Source organism: Mirounga leonina, unplaced genomic scaffold (genome assembly GCF_011800145.1).
Source record: "Mirounga leonina isolate KUSES-001 unplaced genomic scaffold, KU_Mleo_1.0 Mir_151, whole genome shotgun sequence".
Classification (NCBI taxonomy): domain Eukaryota; kingdom Metazoa; phylum Chordata; class Mammalia; order Carnivora; family Phocidae; genus Mirounga; species Mirounga leonina.
In genome coordinates, this window is record NW_023270377.1 from 89,204,731 (window position 1) to 89,215,535 (window position 10,805).

The following is a 10,805-nucleotide window of genomic DNA, read 5'->3' on the forward strand; positions in this document are numbered from 1 at the left end:
TTTATTTATTTATTTATTTATTTATTTATTTATTTATTTATTTATTTAGAGTGTGAGCAGGGGGAGGGGTAGAAAGAGAGGGAGAGAAGGAATCTCAAGCAGATTCCCCACTAAGCACGAAGCCCTACCCAGGGCTGGATCTCATCACCCTGAGGTCATCACAACCTGAGCCAAAATCAAGAATCTGACACTTAATGGACTGAGCCACCCAGGCACCCTGAGAAGGTGTTGTTGAAAAGATTTGTCACAGCCACTAATTTTTGAATCTCTCTTCTGTCTATGATCATGTGTCATCACACTAGACTTCAGGTTTCTGAATTCTCATGATGTGACTCTCTTGGTCATCTCAGGAACCCTATTATTCCCCCTTAATTACCTGCCCAAATACCACCTCCCAGAATAGGGGTTCAATCTGATTACTGAAGCCTGGGCACATCCACGGATATTATCTTAGCCTCATATTCTGTGCAGGACAGATGAGACTAGATATGCGGATGTTGAAAAGGCCTAAGGATAATCTGTCTGCCTGAGTCAGCAGAAGGGTCAGTCTTTCATGCCCTAAGGGAAAGCTTAGTGAGGCAGGTCGTACGTAAATGGCCGGGGAGATTTTTGCAGGGTTGTATTTCTTTGGGTCTGGAAGGCAGATGACCTTAAGATTCCTGAGAAGGTTCTAAATAAGTAGTATATTACAGCTTTACTATACCAAAATCCCCTTTTCTTCCTAAGCCCTCAACCAGACACTCCTCATTTACTGAACTCATAAAATTTCCACTAGTGGATGGAACTAATTGTTCCCTAGTTTCAGACCTGGGTTCTGCTGCCTCTACTTTTTACTATTATAAGTAGGATTGGGGCCAAATCATTACAGATGGTGCCAAGGTGTCCAATTATGCACTTGAGAGGTCAGGGAGTGCCTTTTTTCCCCTTCTAAAACATACAAATCAATTTATATCTTAAAAAGAGTTTGGTTTGAAGTGCTACATAAAGCCATAGTGTTTTCTTCAAATTTTGCTTTCTCTCGATTTAATAAACTCTCTCCTATGAAGCTCCGGTATCATTAAGAAATAATATTGATTCAATGGTCTTGGAGTCCTTATCACAGAAAACCGTTTCTTTGGATTTGTTCATTTGTTAGGTTTTTTTCCTCCCAATTTTAAAGTAGGGAAGAAGGGAAAATCATTAAGAATATCAGCATTTAAGCACACCATTGCTCAAATTTTGAATTTTGACATGAAGTAGAACAGTGCTTCCAAGCAAGGAGGCTGAAAGGAAGAGAAGTGGTACGAACATAATCTGAATTACCCAGAGAGCTTTGAAAAATATAGTATTCATTTCCTTTATTTCTTATGATTTGAGTGAGAGAAATGAGGAAAAGAATGGTAGCAGTGAGCAAGTACTTCTTGTGTACTCCCATTTTCTGGTTGGAAAACATTTGACCCTTTGAGATAAGATATTAGCTAATTTACAGATATTGTTTGTGCTGGGCCTTGACTTGTTTGCTTTGAAATCCATTCGTGTTTACTTAGTATCACTGGATACAGAGTTTGGTGGGGGAGAAGCAATTCCATGGTTTCAAATTCCTCCAGGTAACCTTGGCGGTTGGACTCCAATAACCTGCTGCCTCTAGGCCTCCTGCTGCGCTGCCAGTCCTCGGGTTGCATCACCATCCCATTTGGCTTTCAGCTCTTTCATCACCTGGGGAACCAATTCCCTGTATTAAGTTTCTTCTGTTTTAAATATTATTTTCCTGCTTCAAACTAAATGATATACTTTATACTTTATGATATACTCCCAACTTCCTTAAACAAGATAGTATATTTAGTGGCTCTCATAACTAAAAGACAAAGCACTGTAGTTTGATTTGGAGGTCTAATTCTATACCAGACATAATCTGACTGGGTGATTTCTTGTTTGTTTTGTTCCCTCTGGATTGACATCATTCTCAATTTTAGTATCACTTTATCATAATGGAAATTCCAAAAGAACAAAGAACTGACTTTCCTAATAACTACCAACCTCCTGGAGGCAGGCAGTCATGGTTGCTGGATCAGTTCCCCGGGGTTCTGCCCACATCAGTGATGAAGTTTCTATCATCCCAGTTGCTCCACCTCCTGTTCAGTCTGTAGAGCTAGGCTCTATCCTGTCCTTTTCGAGTTTCTATGCTTTTTGACTTCATCAGAGTCAAAGATCAGAGATGCTTCTCTCTCTCTCTCTCTTTTTAAAGATTTATTTATTTATTTGAGAGAGAGAGCCGGGGGGAGGAGCAGAGGGAGAGGAAGAAAGAGAATCCTCCAGCAGACTCCCCACTGAGCATGGAGTCCAATGTGGGTCTCCATCCCAGGACTCTGAGATCATGACCCAAGCTGAAACCAAGAGTGGGACACTTAACCAACTGAGCCACCCAGGTGCCCCAGAGATGTTTCTCTTTGAAGGTGTTGACTGAGCTTGTTATGTAATTTATGAAGTTCAGACAAAAACCTCAGGAAATGAAAAGAACTGCATTTCCTAATGGTCACTACTGGCTTATAATGAACACATAACCCATAAGGCAATGAAATAAGTGAATAACCACTTTGTTTTGAAATTTAAATGGGGCCTTATTAATTATCCATCCCTAGGTAGAAATCTAAGTTGTTTAAACCTCAGTGTAATATGCATTCACAAAAAGTCCTCAAATCTGAAAGAAAACTAGAGTTTTCTTTCTAGAGCAATAAGACTGGTAAGATTTTAGGGACCAATAAATAGCACTCTTCTCTTAGTCTCTTGAGTTCTGAGCAAATTTATGTGAATAAACTAAAGAGAAAGATAGAGAATAGAATATAATTTTTCTTATTGGAAAGGCTGGAATGGTCTTTCTACAGCAGACACACTCACTGAGTGCTATTGCTTTATACTTCCGAGTTCCGAAACAGAATGAGATGGCTCTTAAGAATTGCTTCTAGAAAGTAGGTCTTGGTCCTGACCCATGTGTGGTTGCCCCCCGGAACAGAAACAGAGAAAAATGCATTCATCCAGTTAATCCAGAGACAGGAGAAAGGGCTCAAGTTTAGTGTGCTCAATTTCCTTTCAGTTCCACCAATGAGATGTCAGTCTCACCTTTGGGAGTGAGTAGGAATTACCAAGTAGGTAGAGGATTTTATTTTCTGGGCTCAGGCTAGAATATTTGGAGCAGAAATGATTCCCAGAAATTGGTCTCTTTCCAAACACCTATAAAACATGTGTAATATTTTTTGATTTAAGAAAGTTTATCATTGGATAAAAGCTTCATAAATTTAATATATTAAAATGTAAAACACATAACACATGACTCCAAAAAAGTCAGCATAATGATTATCACTTAAGTGAGTCTTCGATACCAAATCTTTAGTGGACTTAGCATAAAAAAAATGATTGTGGATAATAGATCAGGCCATTAGTATTATTGTCTGGTGTTTGTAAAAGCACAAAATTGTAGAGCTTTATTCTAAAAGCATGGTATATCAATCAAAAGAAATTATTTTCCCATTAAATAATACTTCTTCTCCCACAGAAAGTTTAATATGATTTTACATAACTAATGACACTAAAACCTACATTCATGAAGTAGAGGGGCAAGGCTATTGGTTGGGTAAGTACAACAGAAACCAGAAAGAAAGAATCTTTAAGATTCTGCTTTCTTCTGCAGGGGATAATAGGCAGAGATTAAGGCACAACTCTTAAGACATTTTAATTTCTTCACAGAGATTTCTGGAAAAAAATTTTTAAAGATTTTATTTATTTATTTGAGAGAGAGAGAGCATGAGAGGAGGGAGGGTCAGAGGGAGAAGCAGACTCCCCTCTGAGCAGGGAGCCCGATGCGGGACTCGATCCTGGGACTCCAGGACCATGACCTGAGCCGAAGGCAGTCACCCAACCAACTGAGCCACCCAGGCGCCCCTGGAAAATGTTTTAACTCCCAAGAATGATTGCCATAAAATTAAAGATGCTTGACAGGGAGATAGAGTGTATTTTGCTGTGAGCATGCCATCCTTCTCACATGGCTAGGGTCCCAATATTTAAGAAGCCTTAAATTAAAAAAAAAAAAAAAAGTGCAGCCTGAATCTGTATTTATGATTAGCTCCAATTTGCATTAGCTTTTGTGTTGTTGTTGTCAAAACTTTGTTTTGAAATAAGCTCAAACTTAGAGAAATTTCAAGAATAATACAGAGAACTGCTGTATAAATTTTACCCATTACCTTGATCATTAATGTCTTGCCACATTTATCATCCTCTCTTTTTGTGCCTCCCTTGTCTTCATATTTACTTATATGTGCCTATATATCAATTTATATATACATAAATTTTCTGAGCCATTTGAAGGTTGCAGATATGATGTTTCCTTACCCTGAAATACTTCAGTGCGTATTTCTTAGGAACAAGGGCATTCTCTGACATAACTGTAGTGCAGTTATCAAAACTGGAAAATTAACTTTGACACAATATTATTATCTGATCTGTGAACCTTGTTCAAATATTGCTAATTGTCCAGCTACTGTCTTTTATATAGTTGGGCTTTTAGTTCTGACTCTCAGACTTCAGACAAAAGCATAGATACAGAAAGCAAGAGGTCCCTGTTAGTGAGACACAGGTGGCTTTTCCTATACTTGGATTGCTTGTTCTCTTACGTAAATATAAACTTTGACCTGCAAAGGGAGTCCCCAAGTCTTGCTTTCAGAGAAGCTTCCCTAATATCTCTTCTAAGTCATAGTTAATGTTAAATAGCCGACAAAGACCTCTGGATTCTTTAAAGACTCTCCACCAATTTCTGACCTGCCCCATAGATGGTCTCACAGGTACTTCCCAGCAAACATTTCACCCAGTGTGAGGCTTCTGCCAGTATTTTTTACTAATCTACTCTGATTCCCAGGTAGTGTCATCCCCTCAACATGTAACACCATACTACCAGTGTTGGTCCTTATATTTTGTTGCTTCCTATTTGATTACCCTGAGAGATTTCACTGTGCTTTGTGATCCCACAACTTTGGATGAAACCTGACACTGTGCTTTCTCTTAATTCTCTTTCCCATCTGCACTGTTTCTACACTATGTTCTCTCCCTGCTAAATCCTCCCTCTCCTCTAAGACAGTCCCATTCCCATTAGAGTTCTAAGCCAGTCCTTTGGGCCTGAGATTCCTAATTCACTCTGGAGCTTTTACCACCCATACTTATCCTACCAGGATGAGGCTGATTTTATGGTGTAAACCTTCTCAGACCTGTGACACTGATCACTGGGAACCAGCCTATGCATCTCATGTAGAAAATACAGGAAAACTCACATGTCCATACACATGTGCACACACATACACGTATACCATGTGACTAGATTTAACTGACACCTTTATAAACTGCCACCATCAGAACCTGTTATCTTATTCTTCATGTGAGGCAGGAGATGGAGTCAAGTTAGATTGTTTGTTATTGTTCAGATAGCTGGTCTAATCTTTTGCAGCTAGCCACCCCCAATCTTATGATTTATATATATTATTAATATATATAACATATATTTATAATTGAGCTGCCATGTGATGACAAGCTAGAGTGAGTCAGCTAATAACAGGACAGACAGTAGAATAGCTTGTGAGTCACAGAGCTCGGAAAGCTAGGTGCTCAATGCTTCTTCACTGAATAAATGATAGAATAAAGAACTCTTAATTTAGGGGCACCTGGGTGGCTCAGTCGTTAAGCGTCTGCCTTCGGCTCAGGTCATGATCCCGGGGTCCTGGGATCAAGCCCCACATCGGTCTCCCTCCTCAGTGGGAAGCCTACTTCTTCCTCTCCCACTCCCCCTGCTTGTGTTCCCTCTCTTGCTGTGTCTCTCTCTGTCAAATAACTAAATAAAATCTTAAAAAAAAAAAAAAAAGAACACTTAATTTAAATATGCTAGGACTAGCTCCAAGAAATTAGTTAGAGCATTTCAAACAAAGTGCCTACCTGCAGTTTTGCTAAGAGTCTTTTGAATGACCCTTCCTCGGTTAGCAAATGTTCAAGAGATAAACAGAGAGTTAAGCTTTCAATGCTCATGAGAAAGCAAATTACAGTATTTTTATTAAAGTCATATAATTATGACAATTAAAAAACTAGATACGTATTGACCACTAATTACCTATATTCACATATTTAGAAAGAGATTTTTAAGTAAGTGCTAATACTTGGCCCAGATAAATACCTTCTCATTTCTATAGATTTATTCTAAATTGCTACTTAAACACCACTCTGGTTTTCTTCCTAGAGGTCAGAGATCTTCTCTGTCATTCTTGTAGTGCGCAGCAATGCTATGGAGCTTTCCATATGTATGACCTGTGCTAATTGCTTGGCCTTATCTGAAATCACTGTATCTATCCTGTTTGGTGCTTCTCATGCTCCTGACTGCTGGGTTTCTTCCCAACTTTTTCTCTTTAACTTTCCATTTGATTTTATAGAAGGAACCACAAATTTCCTGATGGACACTCTTTGGTTCTTTCATTTTCTCTTTGACTGATCAATTGATTTAATTTTTAAAAAATTAACAAGCTTTATTTTTAGAGTGGGTTTAGGTTCACAAAAAAATGAGGGGGCAGTAGAGAGAGTTCCCACATCTCTCCCATCACCCCCATATCTTTCCCATCATCAACATCCCTTCCTAATGTAAACTATGGGATTCATTCTTGGTGTGCATTCTATGGGTTTTGACAGATGTATAATGATATGTATCCATGATTATGGTATCACACAGAGTAGTTTCACTTCCCTAAAAACACCCTGTGTTCCACATATTCATCCCTCCCTACCCCCAATCCCTGATAAACCTTTTACTCTATCCATAGTTTTGCCTTTTCTAGAATGTCATATGGTTAGAATCATACAGTATGTAGCATTTTCACATTGGGTTCTTTCCCTGAGTAATATGCATTTAAGTTTCTGCCATGCCTTTTCATGGCTTGATAGCTCATTTCTTCTTAGTGCTGAATAATATTTCATTGTCTGAATGCACCAGTTTATTTATTCATTCAGCTACTGAAGGACATCTGTTACTCCACATCTTTGCTAGCATTTGATATTATCTGTGTTTTGAATTTTAGTTACTGTTATTTTAATTTGAATTTCCCTAATGACATATGATGTTGAACATTTTTTCATGTTTATTTGTCATCTGTACTTCATCTTTATTAAGGTGTCTATTCAGATGTTTTTGCCCATTTTAAAATCAGGTTTTTCATTTTCTTATTGTTATGTTTTAAGAGTTTATTGTATATTTTGAATAATAGTCCTTTATCAAATATGTCTTCTGCAAATATTTCTTCCAGCCAGGCTCATTTTCTCATTTTCTCAACAATGTCAGGCAGAACAAAAGTTTTTAATTTTAATGAAATCCAACTTAACAATTTTTTCTTTCATGGATTCAGCCTTTTTGTGTTGCATCTAAGAAGTCTTTCCTAAACCTAATGTCATCTAGATTTTCTCTTATGTAATCTTCTGAGAGTTTTATAGTTTTGTGTTTTACATTTAAGGCTGTGATCCATTTTGAGTTAATTTTTGTGAAGGGTGAAGGGTGTAAGGTCTATGTCTATGTTCTTTCTTTTTTTTTTATGGGTATGTCCAGTTGTTCCACCAATATTTGTTGAAAACACTATCCTTTCTCCATTGAATTTCCTTTTGCTCCTTTGTCAAAGCTCATTAGACTCTATTTGTTTGGGTCAATTTTTGGGTTCTCTGTTGTGTTCCATTAATCTTTTTGTTTGTTCTTTTGCCACTACCTCACTGCCTTTGATAGATTTATAGTAAGTTTTGAAGTTGGGTATATCAGTACTTTAGCTTTGTTCTTTTCCTTCAATATTGTATTGGCTATTCTGGGTCTTTTGTCTCTCAGTATAAACTTTAGAATCAGTTTGTTGATATCCACAAAATAACTGACTGAGATTTTTACTGAAGTTACCCTGAATCTATATATCTATTTGAGAAGAAATGAAATCTTAACAATATTGAACAATATTAACAATATTGAAACTTCCTTTCTACAAACATGGAATATCTCTCCACTTATTTAATTCTTTGATTTATTTCATTAGAGTTTTATAGCTTTCCTCATGTAGATCTTGTGTATATATTTGATTAGATTTATACCTAAATATTTCTCTCTCTCTTGTTCTCTCTGATATTTTATTTATTTATTTATTTATTTTTAAAGATTTTATTTATTTATTCATGAGAGACAGAGAGAGAGAGAGACAGAGGCAGAGGGAGAAGCAGGCTCCCCACAGAGCAGGGAGCCCGATGCGGGACTCGATCCCAGGACCCTGGGATCATGACCTGAGCCGAAGGCAGACGCTTAACTGACTGAGCCACCCAGGCGTCCCTTGTTCTTTCTGATATTAATGTAAATTGTATTATAATTTTAATTTCAAATTCCAATTCATTCATTGCTGGTATATAGGAAAGCAATTAACTTTTGTATATTAACCTTATGTTCTGTAAGCTTGCTATAATTGTTTATTAGTTTCTGGAGGTTTTTTTGTTGTTGCTCTTCGGGATTTTCTACATAGGCAATTATGGCATCTGCAAACAAAGACAACGTTATTTCTTCCTTCTCAATCGTTTGTTTTCTTTTCTTGTATTATTGCATTAGCTGGGACTTCCAGTACAATGTTGAATAAGAGAGTTGTGGGGACATCCTTACCTTGTTTCTGACCAAAGTGGGAAAACATTTAATTTCTCATCACTAAGTATGATGTTAGATGTTAGTTTTTTGTACATGTTCTTTATCAAGTTGAAGAAGTTCCTCTTTATAACTAGTTTGCTGAGAAGTTTTATTATGAATGGTGTTAGATTTTGTCAGATGGTTTCCCTGCATCTATTGATATGATCATGTGATTTTTTTCTTCCTTATTCTGTAGATGTGATGAATTATATTAATTGATCTTTAAACATTGAACCAGCTTTGTGTACCTGGAATAAATTCCACTTGATTCCACTTTTATGTATGTTGGATTCAATCTGTTAATATCTTGTTGAGGGTTTTTACATCTATGTTTATGAAAGGTATTGGTCTATAGTTTCCTATCTCGTAATGTCTTTTCAGGTTTTGGCGTTAGGATAATGTTGGCCTTATAGAGTGAGTCAGGAAGTATTTTCTCTCTTTCTGTTTTGGAAGAGATTGAACAGAATTATATAATTCCTTCCTTAAATGTTTAGTAGAATTTACCAGTGAACCCATCTGGGCTTATTTATTTATTTATTTTTCCTCCCCTAGTTTGGAATATTCTTGAAGAGAGAGAGGAAGGCCATCAATGTTGTCTATTCCAATGAATATCAGTGTCGACCTTTGCTAGGTTTACTGGTGATCTTAGTGATATGTCATGTGCTTTAAAATCTATATTAAAAAAGGAAAAATAAAGCCTACATCTTTTTCAATTAAGTACCCTTTCTCCTCATCTAAACACACTCAGAATTTCTGCTTCAAGCTTCTTATCAAAATGCTTACTTTTGGTTCCTTCCAAATCTGAGTTTTTGAAACAATTTGAACATTATTTAAACATTTTAAACTCAGTTTTACAGTGATCATTTCACTTGGGCTTAAAGGTTGAAACTTTTACGTTTTGCCATGCTGCATTGGTATTGCTATTTGTGTGCATGTTGTGACTGGAAAGACAAAGGGTCAATAATACTTTTTATATCAACTACTAATGAAGCCATTATAGTTTTAAGTTCAGACTCTGTTGGTGAGCTTCCCTTCGTGAAAGGGTAAATCTAGCCTGCATATGGGTGATTACTATGCTGTAATTTAGGACTAATATGCTAGTGTTTCCTATTTATTATATCCTTATTACATGTCAGGGACTTTATATACAACACCTCAATTATCCTTACAACAATCCTATATTCTTCATTGTTCACTCAGGAAAATAATGCTGTGGTGACAAAGCTTGCCACATATCACATAATAACAAAGTTAGAATTTGAACTCAGGTCTGTCTGATACCAGCCTATGTTTTTAATGCCTATGGTATATAATCTCATTTAATAAATATATATTGAGCCCCTAAAATGTTAGATACTACTATGATATGATACAAAGTTTTGCTATGGTGTGGTCCTTTCTTTCATAAGATTTATAATTTAATCAGGGGTATAGGAAGATGCAAATGAAGTACCTTAAAACACAAGGAAGGAAAAAAGATATATCTTCAATGGATAAAAATATCATGGTGGTTGTGATGCTCAGACTAGGGTTTGTATGAAGGACAGGTTACAGAGACATGGATAGGATATGGATGGCCATTGAGGAATGGCACAGAATGGGCAAAGATGAAAGGAAATGAGCAAAATGTGCATTCAGTAGTTTCATGACAGAAGGGTCAGTATTTGATTCATTTATGAATCTAAAGAACCTGATGTGAAGCATGATAATCAGGAATCAAATGAATGTTTGTGAGGTGAGACACTGAAGAACTGTGCCTGAAAGTGGACAGATTTGTATGTTTTGGAGGAGATATAATGAAACAAGTATTGGAAAAAAATAAACTAAGATGGGAGAGAGAAAGATGACAGGGAAACTCATTAGACTATTGCAAAAATCTAGTTATGAGGCAAAAAGAGTATCTTATCTCTCAGCTTAACAATAAGAAAATGCTGGCTAGACTGCAAGATCTTAGCCTTTTCTGACACCATCAGAGCTGGAAAATTCACAGGGCAGCCAGTTTGTCTGAAATCTAAGAAAAGACCGATGCCTCCAAAAGCTGGAAGGTGAGCACTGATCTACCTATGGCAAAATGTGGGTGGAATTATGCTGCCATAGTAAGAAGAATTCAACT